A 22114-nucleotide genomic window follows, 5' to 3' on the forward strand; every position below is an offset into this window, starting at 1 on the left:
AAGAAGAAGAAGGAGCAAAATGTGGACGCTTCAGTCCTTCTTAGATGGGGTAACAGAACACTCAAGAGAGGAAATATGGAGAAAAAGTGTGGAGCAGAGAATGAAGGAAAGGCCATCTAGGAACTGACTCACTTTGGTATCCATCCCATATACAGACACCAAACCTAGAAAATATTGTAGATGCCAAGAACTGTTTGCTGACAGAAGCCTGATAGGCTTCTGGGAGGCTCTGCTAGAGTCTGAAAATACAGAGGTGGATACTCTCAACCAACCACTGGACTGAGCACAGAGTCCCCAAAGGAGGAGTTATAAAAAGGACTGAAGGAGCTGAAGGGGTTTGCAACCCCATAGGAAGAACAACAATATCAACCAACCAGATAACCTAGAGCTCCCAGGGACTAAACCACCAACCAAAGAGTACCCATGGAGGGACACATTGCTCTATTCACATATGTGGCAGAGTATGGTTTTGTCATATATCAGTGGGAGGATGGGCCCTTGGTGCTGGTAAGGGTCAAAGACCCTGTGTAGGGGAATGACATGGCTGGGTGTAGAGCATAGGTATGGGAGTTGAGTAGAACCCTCATAGATGCAGGGAGAGAGTGGGATTGTGGGTTCCCAGAAGAAAAACTGGGAAAGAGGATAACATTTGAAATGCAAAGGAATAAAATATCCAATAAATTGTATGATGTACAATACTAATAATGTTCATTCCATCATTTTTGTCAATTTAAGTACATTATTATAATATTTATCCTAACATAAAAGAGTTTACATTTCTTTTTTTTTATTAACTTGAGTATTTCTTATATACATTTCAAGTGTTATTCCCTTTCCCGGTTTCCGGGCAAACAGCCCCCTCCCCCCTCCCCTTCCTTATGAGTGTTCCCCTCCCAACCCTCCCCCCATTGCCGCCCTCCCCCCATAGTCTAGTTCACTGGGGGTTCAGTCTTAGCAGGACGCAGGACTTCCCCTTCCACTGGTGCTCTTACTAGGATATTCATTGCTACCTATGGGGTCAGAATCCAGGGTCAGTCCATGTATAGTCTTTAGGTAGTGGCTTAGTCCCTGGAAGCTCTGGTTGCTTGACATTGTTGTACTTTTGGGGTCTCGAGCCCCTTCAAGCTCTTCCAGTTCTTTCTCTGATTCCTTCAACGGGGGACCTATTCTCAGTTCAGTGGTTTGCTCCTGGCATTCGCCTCTGTATTTGCTGTATTCTGGCTGTGTCTCTCAGGAGCGATCTACATCCGGCTCCTTTCGGTCTGCACTTCTTTGCTTCATCCATCTGGTCTAATTGGGTGGCTGAATATGTATGGGCAACATGTGGGGCAGGCTCTGAATGGGTGTTCCTTCAGTCTCTGTTTTAATCTTTGCCTCTCCCTTCCCTGCCAAGGGTATTCTTTTTCCTCATTTAAAGAAGGAGTAAAGCATTCACATTTTGATCATCCGTCTTGAGTTTCCTTTGTTCTAGGGATCTAGGGTAATTCAAGCATTTGGACTAATAGCCACTTATCAATGAGTGCATACCATATATATCTTTCTGTGATTGGGTTAGCTCACTCAGGATGATATTTTCCAGTTCCAACCATTTGCCTACGAATTTCATAAACTCGTTGTTTTTGATAGCTGAGTAATATTCCATTGTGTAGATGTACCACATTTTCTGTATCCATTCCTCTGTTGAAGGGCATCTCGGTTCTTTCCAGTTTCTGGCTATTATAAATAAGGCTGCGATGAACATAGTGGAGCACGTGTCTCTTTTGTATGTTGAGGACTCTTTTGGGTATATGCCCAAGAGAGGTATAGCTGGATCCTCAGGCAGTTCAATGTCCAATTTTCTGAGGAACCTCCAGACTGATTTCCAGAATGGTTTTACCAGTCTGCAATCCCACAAACAATGGAGGAGTGTTCCTCTTTCTCCACATCCTCGCCAGCATCTGCTGTCACCTGAGTTTTTGATCTTAGCCATTCTCACTGGTGTGAGGTGAAATCTCAGGGTTGTTTTGATTTGCATTTCCCTTATGAGTAAAGATGTTGAACATTTCTTTAGGTGTTTCTCAGCCATTCGGCATTCCTCAGCTGTGAATTCTTTGTTTAGCTCTGAACCCCATTTTTAATAGGGTTATTTGTTTCCCTGCGGTCTAACTTCTTGAGTTCTTTGTATATTTTGGATATAAGGCCTCTATCTGTTGTAGGATTGGTAAAGATCTTTTCCCAATCTGTTGGTTGCCGTTTTGTCCTAACCACAGTGTCCTTTGCCTTACAGAAGCTTTGCAGTTTTATGAGATCCCATTTGGCGATTCATGACCTTAGAGCATAAGCCATTGGTGTTTTGTTCAGGAAATTTTTTCCAGTGCCCATGTGTTCCAGATGCTTCCCTAGTTTTCTTCTATTAGTTTGAGTGCGTCTGGTTTGATGTGGAGGTCCTTGATCCACTTGGACTTAAGCTTCGTACAGGGTGATGAGGATGGATCGATCTGCATTCTTCTACATGTTGCCCTCCAGTTGAACCGGCACCATTTGCTGAAAATGCTATCTTTTTTCCATTGGATGGTTTTGGCTCCTTTGTCAAAAATCAAGTGACCATAGGTGTGTGGGTTCATTTCTGGGTCTTCAATTCTATTCCATTGGTCTATCTGTCTGTCTCTGTACCAATACCATGCAGTTTTTATCACTATTGCTCTGTAATACTGTTTGAGTTCAGGGATAGTGATTCCCCCTGAAGTCCTTTTATTGTTGAGGATAGCTTTAGCTATCCTGGGTTTTTTGTTATTCCAGATGAATTTGCAAATTGTTCTGTCTAACTCTTTGAAGAATTGGATTGGTATTTTGATGGGGATTGCATTGAATCTGTAGATTGCTTTTGGTAAAATGGCCATTTTTACTATATTAATCCTGCCAATCCATGAGCATGGGAGATCTTTCCATCTTCTGAGGTCTTCTTCAATTTATTTCCTCAGTGTCTTGAAGTTCTTATTGTACAGATCTTTTACTTGCTTGGTTAAAGTCACACCGTGGTACTTTGTATTATTTGGGTCTATTATGAAGGGTGTCGTTTCCCTAATTTCTTTCTCGGCTTGATTCTCTTTTGTATAGAGGAAGGCAACTGATTTATTTGAGTTAATTTTATACCCAGCCGCTTTGCTGAAGTTGTTTATCAGCTTTAGTAGTTCTCTGGTGGAACTTTTGGGATCACTTAAATATACTATCATGTCATCTGCAAATAGTGATATTTTGACCTCTTCTTTTCCGATCTGTATCCCTTTGATCTCCTTTTGTTGTCTGATTGCTCTGGCTAGAACTTCAAGAACTATATTGAATAAGTAGGGAGAGAGGGGGCAGCCTTGTCTAGTCCCTGATTTTAGTGGGATTGCTTCAAGTTTCTCTCCATTTAGTTTAATGTTAGCAACTGGTTTGCTGTATATGGCTTTTACTATGTTTAGGTATGGGCCTTGAATTCTTATACTTTCCAGGACATTTATCATGAAGGGGTGTGGATTTTGTCAAATGCTTTCTCAGCATCTAATGAAATGATCATGTGGTTCTGTTCTTTCAGTTTGTTTATATAATGGATGACGTTGATGGTTTTCCGTATATTAAACCATCCCTGCATGCCTGGGATGAAGCCTACTTGATCATGGTGGATGATTGTTTTGATGTGCTCTTGAATTCGGTTTGCCAGAATTTTAGTGAGTATTTTTGCGTCGATATTCATAAGGGAAATTGTTCTGAAGTTCTCTTTCTTTGTTGTGTCTTTGTGTGGTTTAGGTATAAGAGTAATTGTGGATTTGTAGAAGGAATTCGGTAGTGCTCCATCTGTTTCAATTTTGTGGAATAGTTTGGATAATATTGGTTTGAGGTCTTCTATGAAGGTTTGATAGAATTCTGCACTAAACCCGTCTTTACCTGGGCTCTTTTTGGTTGGGAGACCTTTAATGACTGCTTCTATTTCCTTAGGAGTTATGGGGTGTTTAACTGGTTTATGTGTTCCTGATTTAACTTCGATACCTGGTATATGTCTAGGAAATTGTCCATTTCCTGAAGATTTTCAAGTTTTGTTGAATATAGGTTTTTATAGTAAGATCTGATGATTTTTTGAATTTCCTCTGAATCTGTAGTTATGTCTCCCTTTTCATTTCTGATTTTGTTAATTTGGATGCACTCTCTGTGTCCTCTCGTTAGTCTGGCTAAGGGTTTATCTATCTTGTTGATTTTCTCAAAGAACCAACTTTTGGTTCTGTTGATTCTTTCTATGGTCCTTTTTGTTTCTACTTGGTTGATTTCAGCTCTGAGTTTGATTATTTCCTGCCTTCTACTCCTCCTGGGTGTATTTGCTTCTTTTTGTTCTAGAGCTTTTAGGTGTGCTGTCAAGCTGCTGACATATGCTCTTTCCTGTTTCTTTCTGCAGGCACTCAGTGCTATGAGTTTTCCTCTTAGCACAGCTTTCATTGTGTCCCATAAGTTTGGGTATGTTGTACCTTCATTTTCATTAAATTCTAAAAAGTTTTTAATTTCTTTCTTTATTTCTTCCTTGACCAGGTTATCATTAAGTAGAGCATTGTTCAATTTCCACGTATATGTGAGCATTCTTCCCTTATTGTTATTGAAGACCAGTTTTAGGCTGTGGTGGTCCGATAGCATGCATGGGATTATTTGTATCTTTCTGTACCTGTTGAGGCCCGTTTTTTGACCAATTATATGGTCAATTTTGGAGAAAGTACCATGAGGAGCTGAGAAGAAGGTATATTCTTTTGCTTTAAGATAGAATGTTCTATAAATATCCGTTAAGTCCATTTGGCTCATGACTTCTCTTAGTCTGTCTACATCTCTGTTTAATTTCTGTTTCCATGATCTGTCCATTGATGAGAATGGGGTGTTGAAATCTCCCACCATTATTGTGTGAGGTGCAACGTGTGTTTTGAGCTTTAGTAAGGTTTCTTTTACGTATGTAGTTGCCCTTGTATTTGGGGCATAGATATTTAGGATTGAGAGTTCATCTTGATGGATTTTTCCTTTGATGAATATGAAGTGTCCTTCCTTATCTTTTTTGATGACTTTTAGTCGGAAATTGATTTTATTTGATATTAGAATGGCTACTCCAGCTTGCTTCTTCTGACCATTTGCTAGGAAAGTTGTTTTCCAGCCTTTCACTCTGAGGTAGTGTCTGTCTTTGTCTCTGAGGTGTGTTTCCTGTAGGCAGCAGAATGCAGGGTCCTCGTTGCGTATCCAGTTTGTTAATCTATGTCTTTTTATTGGGGAGTTGAGGCCATTGATATTGAGAGATATTAAGGAATAGTGATTATTGTTTCCCGTTATATTCATATTTGGATGTGAGATTATGTTTGTGTGCTTTCATTCTCTTTGTTTTGTTGCCAAGATGATTAGTTTCTTGCTTCTTCTAGGGTATACCTTTCCTCCTTATGTTGGGCTTTACCATTTATTATCCTTTGTAGTGCTGGATTTGTAGAAAGATATTGTGTAAATTTGGTTTTGTCATGGAATATCTTGGTTTCTCCATCAATGTTAATTGAGAGTTTTGCTGGATACAGTAACTTGGGTTGGCATTTGTGTTCTCTTAGGGTCTGTATGACATCAGTCCAGGATCTTCTGGCCTTCATGGTTTCTGGCGAAAAGTCTGGTGTGATTCTGATAGGTCTGCCTTTATATGTTACTTGACCTTTTTCCCTTACTGCTTTTAATATTCTCTCTTCATTTTGTGCGTTTGGTGTTTTGACAATTATGTGACAGGAGGTGTTTCTTTTCTGGTCCAATCTATTTGGAGTTCTGTAGGCTTCTTGTATGCCTATGGGTATCTCTTTCTTTAGGTTAGGGAAGTTTTCTTCTATGATTTTGTTGGAGATATTTACTGGTCCTTTGAGCTGGGAGTCTTCACTCTCTTCTATACCTATTATCCTTAGGTTTGATCTTCTCATTGAGTCCTTGATTTCCTGTATGTTTTGGAACAGTAGCTTTTTCCGCTTTACATTATCTTTGACAGTTGAGTCAATGATTTCTATGGAATCTTCTGCTCCTGAGATTCTCTCTTCCATCTCTTGTATTCTGTTGGTGAAGCTTGTATCTACAGTTCCTTGTCACTTCTTTTGGTTTTCTATATCCAGGGTTGTTTCCATGTGTTCTTTCTTGATTGCTTCTATTTCCATTTTTAATTCCTTCAACTGTTTGATTGTGTTTTCCTGGAATTCTCTCAGGGATTTTTGTGTCTCCTCTCTATGGGCTTCTACTTGTTTATTTATGTTTTCCTGGAATTCTTTCAGGGATTTTTGTGTCTCCTCTCTATGGGCTTCTACTTGTTTATTTATGTTTTCCTGGAATTCTTTCAGGCATTTTTGCGATTCCTCTCTGTAGGCTTCTACTTGTTCTCTAAGGGAGTTCTTCACGTCTTTCTTGAAGTCCTCCAGCATCATGATCAAAAATGATTTTGAAACTAGATCTTGCTTTTCTGGTGTGTTTGGATATTTCATGTTTGTTTTGATGGGAGAATTGGGCTCCGATGGTGCCATGTAGTCTTGGTTTCTGTTGCTTGGGTTCCTGCACTTGCCTCTCGCCATCAGATTATCTCTTGTGTTACTTTGTTCTGCTATTTCTGACAGTGGCTAGACTGTCCTATAAGCCTGTGTGTCAGGAGTGCTGTAGACCTGTTTTCCTCTCTTTCAGTCAGTTATGGGGACAGAGTGTTCTGCTTTCGGGCGTGTAGTTTTTCCTCTCTAAAGGTCTTCAGCTCTTCCCGTGGGCCTGTGTCTTGAGTTCACCAGGCAGCTTTCTTGCAGCAGAAAATTTGGTCTTACCTGTGGTCCCGAGGCTCAAGTTCGCTTGTGAGGTGCTGCCCATGGGCTCTCTGCAGCGGCAGCAACCATTAAGACCTGTGCCGCCCCTTCCGGGAGCTTCAGTGCACCAGGGTTCCAGATGGTCTTTGGCTTTTTCCTCTGGTGTCCGAGATGTGTGTGCAGAGAGCAGTCTCTTCTGGTTTCCCAGGCTTGTCTGCCTCTCTGAAGGTTTAGCTCTCCCTCCCAAGGGATTTGGGTGCAGAGAACTGTTTATCCGGTTGTTTCCTTCAGGTTCTGGCGGTGTCTCAGGCAGGGGTCCTGCCACTCCTGGGCCCTCCACCACGGGAGCCCAGAGGCCTTATACAGTTTCCTCTTGGGCCAGGGATGTGGGCAGTGGTGAGCAGTGTTGGTGGTCTCTTCCGCTCTGCAGCCTCAGGAGTGCCCACCTGACCAAGCGTTTGGGGCTCCAAGAGTTTACATTTCTATATCTAAATTTTATTCTGATTTTAACATGCTTTCCAAGTCTTGATCATCTTCCTTAATGCTGTACAATGTAAGTTTGATTATGAAACTATAACTAGTCATTGATTCCATCAGAGATCTAAGAACAAATTATATATTACCTGAATATATAGGAGGCCCAAACCATAGCTTCCAATACTTAAGGAATTTGCAGAGAAAGCTGTACAGTCTCCTATTCTTCAGAATGTTGGAACATCTGTATTCAGCCTTCTGGTGCAGAACCATCTGACAAACCATTTGTGCAGCAGGAATTATGAAGGGCTATCTTATTCTGTGTTGATAGAGCTAAGCTATGACTATCCTACGTCTTGTGTCCTTTCCTGGACAGTATTTTTTGTCTATGGATGAATTAGTGCAATTCTTGCCTAGTGGCTATCTTGCAAATCCATATGGAGGTTATGATGTTCAATATTTTCTTTGAACCATGAAGGTGGTACTGTCAGGAGCAGACATGTCTCTTAGTAAAAAAAAAAGCTAATAATAATGAAATTATTATAAATGCTGTATTCTGTGGATTCTTGAATACTTTATCTATATAAAGTATATCTGAACTGTTAAACTTTGACTAGTCTTAGCTATATCTATATAAAAATATTGAAAAGAGTTTATTATAATTAAATCAGAATCTAATATAACCGTGAATTCATCATCTGTACCTGAACTTTATTAATCATCCTAAAGACTTTATAATAGCAGTGATAGAAGGACTCTGTCAAAGTCTTACATTTTAAATTGAGTTTGAATTGACACAATGCCTATGTTAGTATAACAAAATTAATTTCAAATTTTGTATCAATATAAAAGGTATATAAATGAAAATCTTAAATCTGAATCAACATATAAATTCTAAACCAATGTAGAAATTTGTATTTTCAACTTTGTATCAATTATAAAGATTTCTACCAATGTAGGATTATGGATATACAATGATTGCTTAAGAATAAAATTAGGTGCTTGCTTCAGCAGTACATGTACTTAAATTAGAACTATAGAGAGAAAATTAGCATGACCCATTCACAACCATGACACACAAATTCATGAAGCATTCCGTATTTTTAACTTAAAGGGCCATTAGATATCTTCAAAAAATTATAGAAGAAACGTTCCCTAACATAAAGAAAGAGATGCACATAAACATACAAGAAGCCTACAGAACTGCAAAGAGATTGGACTGGAAAACAAAAATACCTCTCATTACATAATAGTCAAAGTACCAAATGCACAAAACAAAGAAAGAGTATTAAAAGCATTAAGGGATAAAGGCCGAGTAACATATAAAGGCAGACCTATCAGAATTACACCAAACATCTCACCAGAGTCTATGAAAGCCAGAAGATCCTGGGCAGATGTCATATAGACCCTAAGAGAACACAAAGGCCAGCCCAGGCTACTATATCCATCAAAACTCTCAATTAACATAGATGGAGAAACCAAGATATTCCATGACAAAACCAAATTTAGTTGTAAAAGCTGCATTGAATTTGTGCAGAGACAGGCTGGTAGATCAATGGAATTGAATTGATGACCCAGAAATGAACCCACACACCTATGGTCACTTGATCTTTGACAAAGGATCTAAAACTATCCGCTGGGAAAAGAAAAAGATTACATTTTCAATAGGAGAAAAAGATAGTATTTTCAATAAATGGCCCTGGTACAACTAGAAGTCAGCATGTAGAAGAATGCAAATGGATCCATTCTGTACAAAGCTCAAGTCCAAGTGGATCAAGGAACTCTATATAAAACCAGATACACTCAAACTAATAGAAGAAAATTTGGGGAAGAACCTCAAACACATGGGCACTGGGGAAAATTTCCCTAACAGAACAACATTGGCTTATGCTCTAAGATCACGAATGGACAAATGGGACTTTGAATATTGCTAAGCTTCTGTAAGGCAAAGGACACTGTCATTAGGAGAAAATGACAACCAACAGATTGGGAAAAGATCTTTATCAATCCATATATAATAGAGGGCTAATGTCCGATGTATACAAAATATTCTAGACGCTAGGCTCTAGATAATTAAGTAGTCCTAATTAAAATGGAGTGCAGATCTAAATGTAGAATTCTCAAATGAAAATGAGGGATATCGAATGGCTTAGAAGTTTCTGAAGCAATGTTCAACATCCTAATGATCACTAAAATGCAAATCAAAACAACACTGTGATTCCACCTCACACCATTCAGAATGTCTAGGATCAAAAAATCAGGTGACAGCAGATGCTGACATGGATGAAACTAAAAATTATCATCCTGAACGAGGTAGACCAATCACAAAAAACACCTACATGCACATGGTATGCACTCACTGATAAGTGGATGTTAGCCTGAAAGCTTGAATTACCCGATATATAATCCACAGACTATAGGAAGCTCAAGAAAAATGATGACCAAAGTGAAGATGCTTCAGTCCTTCTTAAATGGAGGAACAAAAATATTCATAGGAGGAGATATGGAGACAAAGTTTGGAGCAGAGACTAAAGACTGAAGGAATGGCCAATCAGAGCCAAAAGTATACAATATTGATGAAGCCAAGAAGTACATGCTAACAGGAGCCTCACATAGCTGTCTCCTGAGAGGTTCAGCCAGAATGTGACATATACAGAGGGAAATGCTAGCAAAAACCAGTGAACTGAGAAATGATTCCCCATTGATGAGTTAGATAAAGGATTGAAGGAACTGAAGGGACTTACAACCCCATAAGAACAACAATCCCAACCAACCAGACCACCCAGTGACTAAACCACCATCTAAAGAGTACACACAGACAGATGCTTGGCTCCAGCTGCGTATGTAGCAGAGGATGGCCCTGTTGGGCACCAATGGAAGGAAAAACCCTTGGTTCTGCCAAGGTTGGACCCCCAGCATAGGGAAATGTCAAGACAGGGATGCAGAAAGGTGGAGTATATGGGGAGGGGGAACACTTTCATAGAATAAGGGGAATGGGGATCAGATAGGGGTCTTATGGGCTAGAACTGGGAAAAGGAATAAGATTTGAAATGTAATTAAACAATATTCAATATAAAGAAATATTTTAAGTCAATTACATCTACAAAGGTATATTTTCAGGTATATGTTTTGAAAATGGCATTAATCAAATATTTATATTTAATAGAATCTAACAGGATTTATTATAGACTCAGAGTATAATTATTTAAGTGTTGTACCTATGGATTCAAATTCAGTAGTCTACATTAGCCACTGGGCTAATATGGTATAATATCTAGTTTCCTGGTTGAGAAAAAAGGCCAGTATCAGACCCAGACTAAACCACTCAATTTCTCCTTTTCTCAGTGTTTAATTCTAATCGTATTTCTATAGTGAGTTTTTGTTGTGCATGGATGAGGTAGAATTTATTTTCATAAAGTCATACAAAGGCACCACTTCTACATTTCTCTAGTACCTCATTGCCCCTCCAACTCCTTAAAAGCACACCCATTACTTTCTAATGCATGTTGCCTCCTTTAAGGATTGTTATATGTATATACATATATATCCACGTGCATGTACAACCTACAGAATTCATTTAACATTGTTGAACGCATGTGTCATGGAACTGATCACTTGATATTGGTCATGCCTAGAGAACACTCATTTTCCCTCTCTCAGCAGTAATTGGTTGTTACTTTAATTTTTTAATGTCAACTTATAATGATGGTTCTTAAGCATTTTACCTTGTATTTTAGCCCATCACCCACCAGAAATAGTGGAAAAGTAAGTATATGAGGGAAGCATACCTGTTTAGAAATATGTCATGGGAATAAATTTCATCTGCATTGTCAGGAAATCAGCAATTTAGTTTATAGATGAGCAGCTGCACTTCAGTCTATTTGTAAACAATTTGCAGATATTAGAGCACTCTAGTGAAATAGAATCAGGATACTAAACATCAATTAGCAGCAGTAGCATGTCCTAGCAGAGACAGCCATGCCTCAGCTGAATCGGCACAAGTCAGAGGGAAGCCACGACCAATAGGGAGGCCAGAAGTTTTCAGCTATGACTGTCTCAGCAACGTGTAGATAAGTTAAGACAGGATGTCAGTAAGAACTTAGCTATGGAAGCAAGCAAAACCCAGCCTTCATCACTGTCCATTAAGTCTTTTTTATACTTCTTCAAAACATCACAAGTTCTCCACTGGTCTTGCCTCACTACATGTCTTGCCTGAGCATGCGAGTCTGTCTTAGTTAAAATCCATGTGAATTGGTATCAGCTGACATCATTGTGCTACTTAGCCTGAGTCTGTAGAATCGGCAGAAAGCTTCAGCACAACACCAGAAGATATTGGTGTGTTTCTCTCTATTGAGGCCTGATAAGTGGAGCTTAATTACAAAATATAAGACTGACCAATACATTTCACATGCTTTCTTTAGCAGAACATCCTCTCACTTGTGTCTGCTTTAGCAAAATGTTCCTTCACAAGTCTGCCTAGCTAAACTTCATGTTTCTGCTACATCTAAATGTTCCTTCACATATTTGTCCCAGCAAAACATGATATGACACAACTGATCTTCCAAAGAACCCAGAAGTTTCCACTTCAATTTGTTGTGGCTTCTGAGAGTTCCCTTATGATTTGGCATGTCAACTAGTGATGTTATTTTGCCAATCTTTTTCAAGTAGCTATATTGCTGAGATTACATGCATACATCTTTCTTTTCCTCTCTTTCTTTTTTTGACATATGAGTCTATTATTAGAAGGTTGGGAGCAATGCCCTTAAAACCCTCCATTATTGATGTTAATAGTACTGTTAGAGTTAAGTATGACTGGGTTCATGGAAAATCCCCAGGCAGCTGCAGAAGACTAATACAAATCTGGTGGTCAGAATGAATAATGATATGATAAAGTTGTGACATTGCTGAGAAATACATCTAACGTCAAGATGCCCAATGTGATGACCTGTAATCTTTCTGAAAAACCAAAAACCTGCTAATAGACATGACAATCTTGTGACCTTTCTAACATCCTGTTAATGTCAGCTGATTGCCTGACCACAAGAGAGCTGTGTCCTTGACCTGTGTAAATGTTTCCCACTTACCCCCTCCCTCTGTTACCCCTGCTATGGTATAAATTCAGCCTTGAGAAAAAATAAAATTGTCATCTTGATCAGACTCTTGTCTTGGCGTCCTTCTTCATGACTCTTGTCCCCCATTCTCTTCCAGGTACTCTCTGCACCCTCGCTGACTGTCCTGCAGGACCAGACAATACAAAAAAAATGTCTTGGGAAGATACATGTACACACTGACAACCACAGCATGGTCTCATTTGAAGGGCTCTAGTGTCAACTGCTCCTTGGGCTTCATGTTCTTCTCCTGCATTTTCTTCACTTCAGAAACAAATACAGTTTCTACTGAGGCTGTGGAGTCAATAAAGTTGACCTTAATGGAAATCACAAAGTGCCGTCCTTTCCACAGGTTAAGTATGGGCATTCAGGGCCATAGTCTATGTTTGATCTGGCTGGGGCACATCATCAAAATCATGTTAACCATTGCCCATACTCATGTGGTAATTTTGTGTGTACTGAGCATATCAATGACAAGAACTGTTGGGGTTCAAGAATCACCTCACAAAGCACATGGACACCAATCTCAGGGAGACAAGGAGAGTTTATTGAGCATATGACGCAGGACTGGCAGACCAGGGCCATTGTCCTGAGTTAGAAACTGAAACATGATATTCAGTTAAGATTTTATAGTGTTTTTAAGCCCCAAATCCACAAACATCTGTGCCATCTTATTTCACCAATCAACATTTAGGCAGAGAGGATTTTCTTAGTAATATGTCTTTGATGTACACAAATCCTACATTCATTGGTTAGGGTATCCAACTATGGCAGGGGATTTGACTCATTTAATATTTATGTTCTAACTTGTCTACCAGGATGAAACATATCTAACATTCATGTCTTAACTTGCTACCAGATGTCAGTATGGTGCTCTTTCTGCCAAGTTAAATGCCAGATCGCAAGATGGTCTTAGGAAATTAAATTTTACTAGACCACTATGCAAAATGGAAGTGTTACTCCAAATAGTTTCTTATGTTGGTGAAAGTGTGTCACTTATGGTAAGCTGCATTGCAGAGGCAGCTTTTATGTATAGGCACAGGACTGCTGTGGATTAGTTACTTTGGAACAAGCTTATTGTAGGTAACAGTTCTCCTAATTTCTATTGTGACTGGTTTCCAAGGACACAAAACATAACAAAATATGTAATTAATCTTGGCATTAGAAAGTTTCCTAATAACACATAAACATATGAGAATATGTCTTTATAAGGGCAGGCTATTCAGGTAACAGTTACCTAGGACTTAACATTTCATTTAAGCCTTAATATTGTGCCTAAAACCTAAAAAGAATATTGTTAGTTGTCTTCTTTTCCAAGCTAATGGGGACATGGCCAGAGCAGTGGGAGATATCAAATGCATAGACAATACCCTCAGGGTTGACAATATCAGAGATATGGTAGACGGTGGTGTCAGAAGAGGCTGCTCTTGGCCCCTGGCTTGATGGGGATCTAGTATACTCCACCAAGGATTAATGCTGCCAAATTGGAGCAAAGGGGTTCCAGGATCAGTATTCAATTTTGTCAACTCCCTCTGAAAAAGGAATCTCTTTTCTGCATACACAGATTCCACAGGGGACAGATTCTTTGAGACAAGGGCATCTCCTCCTATTCGTGACATAAAATGCCTTCATTGCCAATTGAATTTTGGATAATTCGAGCATTTGGGCTAATAGCCACTTATAAGTGAGTGCATACCATGTGTATTCTCTTGTGCCTGGGTTACCTCACTCAGGATGTTATTCGCTAATTCCATCCATTTCCCTAAGAATTTCATGAAGTCATTATTTTTAATATTGTAGTAGTACTCCATTGCGTGAATGTACCATATTTTGTGTATCCATTCCTCTGTTGAGGAATATCAGGGTTCTTTCCAGCCTCTAGCTATTATAAATAAAGCTGCTATGAATATAGTGGAGCAGGTGTCCTTGTTATTTGTTGGAGCATCATCTGCACAGGAGTGGTATAGCTGGGTCTTCAGGTATATTTTTTCATGTCATGTCTATATAATAAGGAGGTATATATTGGATAGATTATAATAAAAACTATGAGTCTAGAAATTGATATAATTACATTAAAACCTGAAAAATATAAGAAATTGAAGATATGATATTCCTTTCATGATAATGTACCATGGAGATACCTAAGTATTTGATATATGCCTTGCATTCTCTCTATTTTCTATAGAATCCAGAATATTTTTCTCAAAGAAATATTTTACTGGGTGATGCTGACTGTAGGATAACATTTATATTCTATGTTATTTTATAGTATTATAAATATTGTATGCTATAATATAAGATAATGTCATTGGTCAAACAAGACAGTTAACAAATAATTGCAATCTTAAATTTATATTATTTTAAGACACAAATAAAGCAATTTTGTCTGAGAATAATATATATTCTAATAATATATATGCATTCTTACATTGTTACACTACATATTTTGAGAAATAGTTTAAAATCTTAAAATCAATTGAAAATACTATTTAAATCCCTTATGTATTGCCAATATAAAAGTCTTTGCAAAATTAAAGCAATTTTAAAAATAATGTAACAGAATTTCCCGAGGGACTTATTTCTCTCTTTTCCTCAAACTTTTCACAAATTAACAATTTTTGAAATTCATATGTTATTATGCAACTATTTTTTGCAAACAGTAACTATCAATTCCTAAAACACTAGTTACACTAATACAAATTTTAAGATAGTCTGTTTTATGTTCATGTTTTCTACCATGCAGGCAACCTTCTAAAACAAATCTTTTAAACATTTATTTATAACTTCATTCAAGAATTATGAAATAATATCCTTAGTTGTTGTCTTTGAGGAATCTAAACAAAGCATGATTTCAGCCCAAATAGCACCTACATTGCCTGATATACCTTCCTCCAGTGAGTGTAATCAATATTCATTGTATTTTTTAACTTGTATATATTTCTTCTCTAAATTATGTTTCCTATGTTTTCCCTTTCATCTTTTCTCCATGTTATATATATATATATATATATATATATATATATATATATATATATATATATCAAGATATATATATATATCTTTTCCTTTTGTATTCCTCTGCTAATTCTGAACAATTACAAGCTCTATCCTCTTTTGTCCAGTCACACATCCAAACAAAACAACAGAGATAAATTTGTATTGAAACTGTAAGTGTAAAATGTTTAGTTTTAGGGGCTAGGGAGATTGATCAGTGAGTGAACACACTCAATGCTCTTTCAGAAAACCTGGTTCCATTTTCTAGCACCCACATTGCTTGTCAGACTGTCTGTAATTCCAGTTCCAAGGTCCCTGACAACTTCACACAGATAAGGCAGCTGGGAAAATATCGTTGAATATAAAATAAAATCATATTTAAGACAACATTAATGAACCATTTATTTTAGCTAATTACTGTTTATAAGAGTTACAGTTTTAGAAGAATCACTAGAAGAGAACAGATTTGTTTGAGGATCAAAGAACTTAGATAGCTTGAATAGTTATAGATAAAACCACTTAGCTAGAAAAATACCACACAGGTTTCAGTGGCTGATACTGGTTGCTTTTCCGGAATCATTTGCATTCTGTATGTTCAGTGTGTGGACCATTTAGTTGGCTTTTTTACTGTATGTCTGCAACCTGAATTTGGAGTAGCCGAATCAGCTGATGCTGTGGAGTTGCTCTGTTTGTTGTTCTCTGCCTCTGTCTCAGCCTCTCTTTCGCTCTCATTATTCCACTAGATTATACAAAGTTTGTATTATACTCCTTTTACTCATGTTTGTATTCTCAATGGACTAAGTATACATAATTCATTGCAGATATTTATTTAAGAATGATTAGTTAATGTAAATTAGTCATGTGCAAATAGAAAAGAAAGCAATGTGTACAAAGCAATGCTCGAGCATCATTTCAACGTAAGTAGCTTAACTGAGCAGGAGGATTCACAAGGAATAACAACAAAAGATAAAGACAATAAAACAAGTGGAGAGGTGAAAAGAGTAAATAACAGTGTGATTCCATGGAAGATAAAGAATGCTTGTAAATAAGAAATCAAGAAAAAAAGTGAATAGAAATCAAGAAATAGTAAAAAAAAATTGCCTGCTATATTGAATATTTGTGACAATTTAGTCAGACATCATTTCACCACTTGGATTTATAACTCTCTTATAGTAATTGATACAACTGTATTTATTCCAGTAAAATACTGTTTCAATTGCTGTGTTTATATATTGTATTTTATATTCTTTAGGGGAGTATGCTAATTTTTTACAATTAATCTTTTCTCAAGATTATATTAGCTAGCCATGGACTATTGCCGTTCTGGACAAATTTTAAAAAAATAGTTTTGGGTTTTATGTAATAGATGTCACTTTCTTTGGCTAGTGTGAACATAACCATAATAACCATTTTTCCAACGCATGGAGAATTGCTTTTAATTGATATTTAAATATTTTTATCAATGTACAGTAAATATTTTTTTCAGTGTACAGTATTTTCACTCACTTGGTTAGTTTCATTATTAAATTTATTATTTTAATGATGGCAACAATAACTTAATGTGATCATTGTACAATATGTTTTTATAATTGTCTGAACCTCAAACAGTATAATGTGTTTCACAAAGTTACTTTTTCTAAAATCAGTTTTTAATTCAAGATTTAGCTGGCTTTTGAACTTTTGACTAGAGACTATAATAATTATACAAAATATTATATATTATGAATAAACAGAATTGTTAATGGACTTCATTGAAGTACGTGTTTAATAATCAATTCTAAATGTACATTCATAATGATATGAGTATTTCAGTCCCTACCTCATCTAATTTTGATATGAAGAGAATAGAATTTCCTGGATGAAGATCATTGTATAATATAATCAAGCTTTCTTGATTCTTGGATTTTGTTAATATTGCTTTAATATTTTGGATACACCTCAAATAAGAATTATTTATATGCAATATTTATATAATTATAGGTATAGTCTCTAGCTCCTGCAATAAACAACTGTGAACATCAACAAGTTCCTTAATGTATCCTCTACACCAACTAATTATTGAAAATTAAGTTAAAGACAGAAACCTAGCTCCAATCCTGGAGGCCACAACCTTACCAGAGATTTCAGGTAAGAACTTGTCTACTGTCTACCAACTCCCGTAAAGCCTAACAGCATCCTTACTCTCTACCCTGTCCCCTGGGCGCCATATTCCAACTCACAACCCCAGCTCCTTTTCCGGAGGCCATGACAGTTCTAGGGACTCCAGTTACAACACTGGCAACCAAAACCCCCAAAACAGAAAGCCCACAAAACACCAGCAAAATAAATAAATAAATAAATAAATAAATAAATAAATAAATAAGAGAGAGAGAAAGAAAGAAAGAAAGAAAGAAAGAAAGAAAGAAAGGAAGAAAGGAAGAAAGAGAGAGAGAAAGCAAATGTCTAACTAAGATAAATCAGAAATGGGCACCTAAACCTACAGCGATCCCAAAGCCATATCACTAGCAGTGAGTATAAGAACACAATCAACAATTATCAGGTCAATATGGAACCACCGGGGTCAGCTATGCCACTTAGCATGCCATGGATATTGCAACACAGCTGAATCACACCAAAATGACAGTAAATAAAATCTTATGAAGGTGATAGAAGCCTTTGAAGAGGAAATGAATAAATGTCATTTTTAAACATTTTTATTGGATTTTATTTACATTACGAATGTTATACCCTTTCCCAGTTTCCCAACCATAACCCCCCTATACTGTCCCCCTCCTCCTTCTTCAATGAGGGTGCTCCAAAACAAATACACCAACACCTTCCCACCTCCTTGCACTGACGTTCTCCTACAATGGCGGGGTCCAGCCTCGGCAGAACCAAGGACTTCTCCTCCCAATAGTGCCCAACAAGGCCATCCTCTGCTACATGTGCAGCTGGAGACATGGGTCTGTCCATGTGTAACCTTCGGATGGTGGTTTAGGCCCTGGGAGCTCTGATTGCTTGGTATTGTTGTTTCCACTGGGGTTGCAAACCCCTTCAGTGTCTTCAAACCTTTCTCTAAATACTCCACAGGGGAACCCATTCTCAGTTCAATGGTTGGCTGTGAGCATTTGCCTCTGTATTTTCAGGCTCTGGCAAAGCCTATCTGGAGACAGCTAGATAAGGTTCCTATCAGCATGCACTTCTTGGTATCAGCAATATTGTGTGGGTTTGGTGACTGTATGTATATGGGCTGGATCCCCAGGTGCAGCAGGCTCTAACTGGCCATTCCTTCAGTCTCCGTTCCAAACTTTTTCTCCATATCTCCTCTTATGAATACTTTTGTTCTAGCTTCTGAGAAGGAATGAAGCACCCACACTTTAGTCATCCCTCTTCTTGATTCCTGTGGTCTGTGAATTGCATCTTGGGTAATTAGAGCTTTTGGGCTAATATTTACTTATGAGTAACTGCATACAATGTGTGTTTTTCTGTGATTGAGTTTCCTCACTCAGGATGGTATTTTCTAGTTCAGTCCATTTTCCTATGAATTTGATGAAGTCATTGTTTTTGATAGCAGAGTAGTACTCGATTGTGTAGATGTACATTTTCTGTATCCATTCCTCTGTTGAAGGGCATCTGGGTTGCTTCCAGCTTCTGGCTATTATAAATAAAGCTGCTATGAACATAACGGAGCATGTGATTTGTTGTATGTTAGAGCATCTTTTGGATATATGCCCAAGAGAGGTATAGCTGGGTCCTCACGTAATTCAATGTCTAATTTTCTGAGGAACCTCCAGACTGATTTCCAGAGTGGTTGTACCAGTTTGCAATCCCACAGGCAATAATGGAGGAGTGTTCCTCTTTCAGCTGTTGCATGAATTTTTTTATCTTAGCCATTCTGATTAATGTGAGGTGGAATTTCAAGATTGTTTGATTTGCATTTTTCTGATGACTACGGATGTTTAACAATTCTTTAAGTACTTCTCAGCCATTTGATATTCCTCAGCTGAGAATTCTTTGTTTGGCCCTGTACCTCATTTTCTTTTCTTTTTTTTTTTTTCGGAGCTGGGGACCGAACCCAGGGCCTTGCGCTTCCTAGGTAAGCGCTCTACCACTGAGCTAAATCCCCAGCCCCCTGTACCTCATTTTCAATAGGGTTATTTGATTCTCTGGAGTCAAAATTCTTAAGTTCTTTGTGTATATTGCACATTTGCCCTCTATCTTTGTAAAGATCTTTTCCCAATTTGTTGTGTTTCATTTTATCCTAATGACAGTATCCTTTGCATTACAGAAGCTTTCCATTATTATGAAGTCCCATTTGTTGATTCTTGATCTTAGAGCATAAGCCATTGGTGTTCTGAAATTTTCCCCAGTGAAGTGTTTGAACCTCTTTCTGCTTTTTTCTTCTATTAGTTTGATTGTGTATCTGGTATTATGTAGAAGTCTATGATCCACTCGGATGTCGGCATTGTACAGGGTGATAAGAATGGATTGACTTGCATTCTTCTACATTCTGACCTCCAGTTGAAGCAGCACCATTTGTTGAAAATGCTCTTTTTCTCAATGAGTGCTTTTAGTTCCATTGTCAAAGATCATGTGACCATAGGTATATAGGTTAATTTTGGGTCTTCAGATCTATTCCACTGATCTACCTGCCTGTCTATGTACAAATGCCATACAGCTTTTTTTCTATACTTTTTTTAATTGAGTATATTTCTTTCTTTTCATTTCAAATGTTACTGTTTCCCAGTTTTCTGTATATAAGACCCTTACACCGTCTCCTCCCCCATAATTGTGCTTCCCTCCATCCAAATTATTAACACCCCGGACATTCCCCTGCACTGGGGGTCCAATCATGGAAAGACCAAGGGCTTCCCCTTCCACTGGTGCTGCAACAAGGCGATTCTCTACTACCTATGCAGTTGGAGCCCTGGGTCATTCCATGTATAGTCTTTGGTTAGGCAGGAAATAATCAAACTCAGGGCTGAAATCAACCAAGTAGATAGAAAAAGTACTACAGAAATAATCAGTAGAACCAAAAGCTGGTTCTTTGAGAAAATAAACTAGATTAAACACTTAGACCGACTAAACTGAGGGCACAGAGAATGTGTCCAAATTAACAAAATCAGAAATGAAAAGGGAGACATAACAACAGAATCTGAGGAAATTCAAAAAGTCATCAAATCCTACTACAAAAAAAAGTATATTCAAAAAAATTTGAAAATCTGGAGGAAATGGACAAATACCAGTTATCAAGGTTAAATTAGGAACAGATAAGCCATTTAAACAACCCCATAACTCCTAAAGAAATAGAAGCATTCATTAAACATCTCCCAACCAAAAAGAGCCCAGGACCAGATGGGTTTAGTGCAGAATTCTATCAGACCTTCATAGCAGACCTCATACAAATACTGTCGAAACTATTCCACAAAATTGAAACAGAAGGAGTACTACCAAATTCCACCTATGAAGCTACAATTACTCTTATATATAAACCACACAAAAACCCAACAAAGAAAGAGAACTTCAGGCCAATTTCCCCTATGAATATCGACACAAAATTACTTAATAAATACTTGCAAACCAAATCCAATAATACATCAAAACGATCATCCATCATGATTATGTAAGCTTCATCCCAGGTATGCAGGGATGGTTCAATATACAAAAAAAGAATCAACGTAATCCAATATAAAGAAAATCAAAGATAAAAAAACACAAGTTCATTTCATTAGATGCTGAGAAAGCATTTTACAAAATTCAACACCAGTTCATGATAAAAGACTTGGAAAGAAAAGAAATTAAAGGCCTATACGTAAACATAGTAAAAACCATATACAGCAAACCTGTAGCTAACATTAAACTAAATGGAGAGAAACTTGAAGCAATCCCACTAAAATCAGGGACTAGACAAGGCTGCCCCACTCTTCCTCTACTTACTCAGTATAGTTCAAGAAGTCCTAGTCAGAGCAATCAGACAACAAAAGGAAGTCAAAGGGATACAAATTGCAAAGGAAGAAGTCAAAATATCACTATTTGCAGATGATATGGTAGGATATTAAGTGACCTAAAACTTACACCAGAGAACTACTAAGCCTGATAAACAGCTTCAGCAAAGTGGCTGGGTATAAAATTAACTCAAATAAATCAGTAGCTTTCCTCTACACAAAAGAGAAACAAGCCGAGAAAGAAATTAGGGAAACTACACCCTTCATAATAGTCCAAATAATATAAAATACCTCGGTGTGACTTTAACCAAGCAAGTAAAAGATCTGTACAATAGGAACTTCAAGCCTCTGAAGAAAAAATTGAAGAAGACCTCAGAAGATGGAAAGATCTCCCATGCTCATGGATTGGCAGGATTAATATAGTAAAAATGGCCATTTTACCAAAAGCAATCTACATATTCAATGCAATCCCCATCAAAATACCTATCCAATTCTTGAAAGAGTTAAACAGAACAATTTGCAAGTTCATCTGGAATAACAAAAAGCCCAGAATAGCTAAAACTATCCTCAACAATAAAAGGACTTCAGGAGGAATCACTATCCCTGAACTCAAGCAGTATTACAGAGCAATAGTGATAAAAACTGCATGGTATTGGCACAGAGACAGACAGATAGACCAATGGAATAGAATTGAAGACCCAGAAATGAACCCACACACCTATGGTCACTAGATTTTTGACAAAGGAGCCAAAACCATCCAATGGAAAAAAGATAGCATTTTCAGCAAATGTTGCTGGTTCAACTGGAGGTCAACATGTAGAAGAATGCA

The 22114-nt window shown here is 37.6% G+C and overlaps 1 non-coding gene across 1 annotated transcript; it reads left to right on the forward strand.

Annotated features, from left to right (window-relative positions):
* The first annotated feature begins 8257 nt into the window (after positions 1-8257).
* On the forward strand, positions 8258-8364 carry LOC120099409 (U6 spliceosomal RNA). Its single transcript, XR_005498597.1, has one exon. It is a non-coding gene; the product is annotated as a U6 spliceosomal RNA (small nuclear RNA).
* Positions 8365-22114: the final 13750 nt, after the last annotated feature.

Source organism: Rattus norvegicus, chromosome X, assembly GCF_036323735.1.
Source record: "Rattus norvegicus strain BN/NHsdMcwi chromosome X, GRCr8, whole genome shotgun sequence".
Lineage (NCBI taxonomy): Eukaryota > Metazoa > Chordata > Mammalia > Rodentia > Muridae > Rattus > Rattus norvegicus.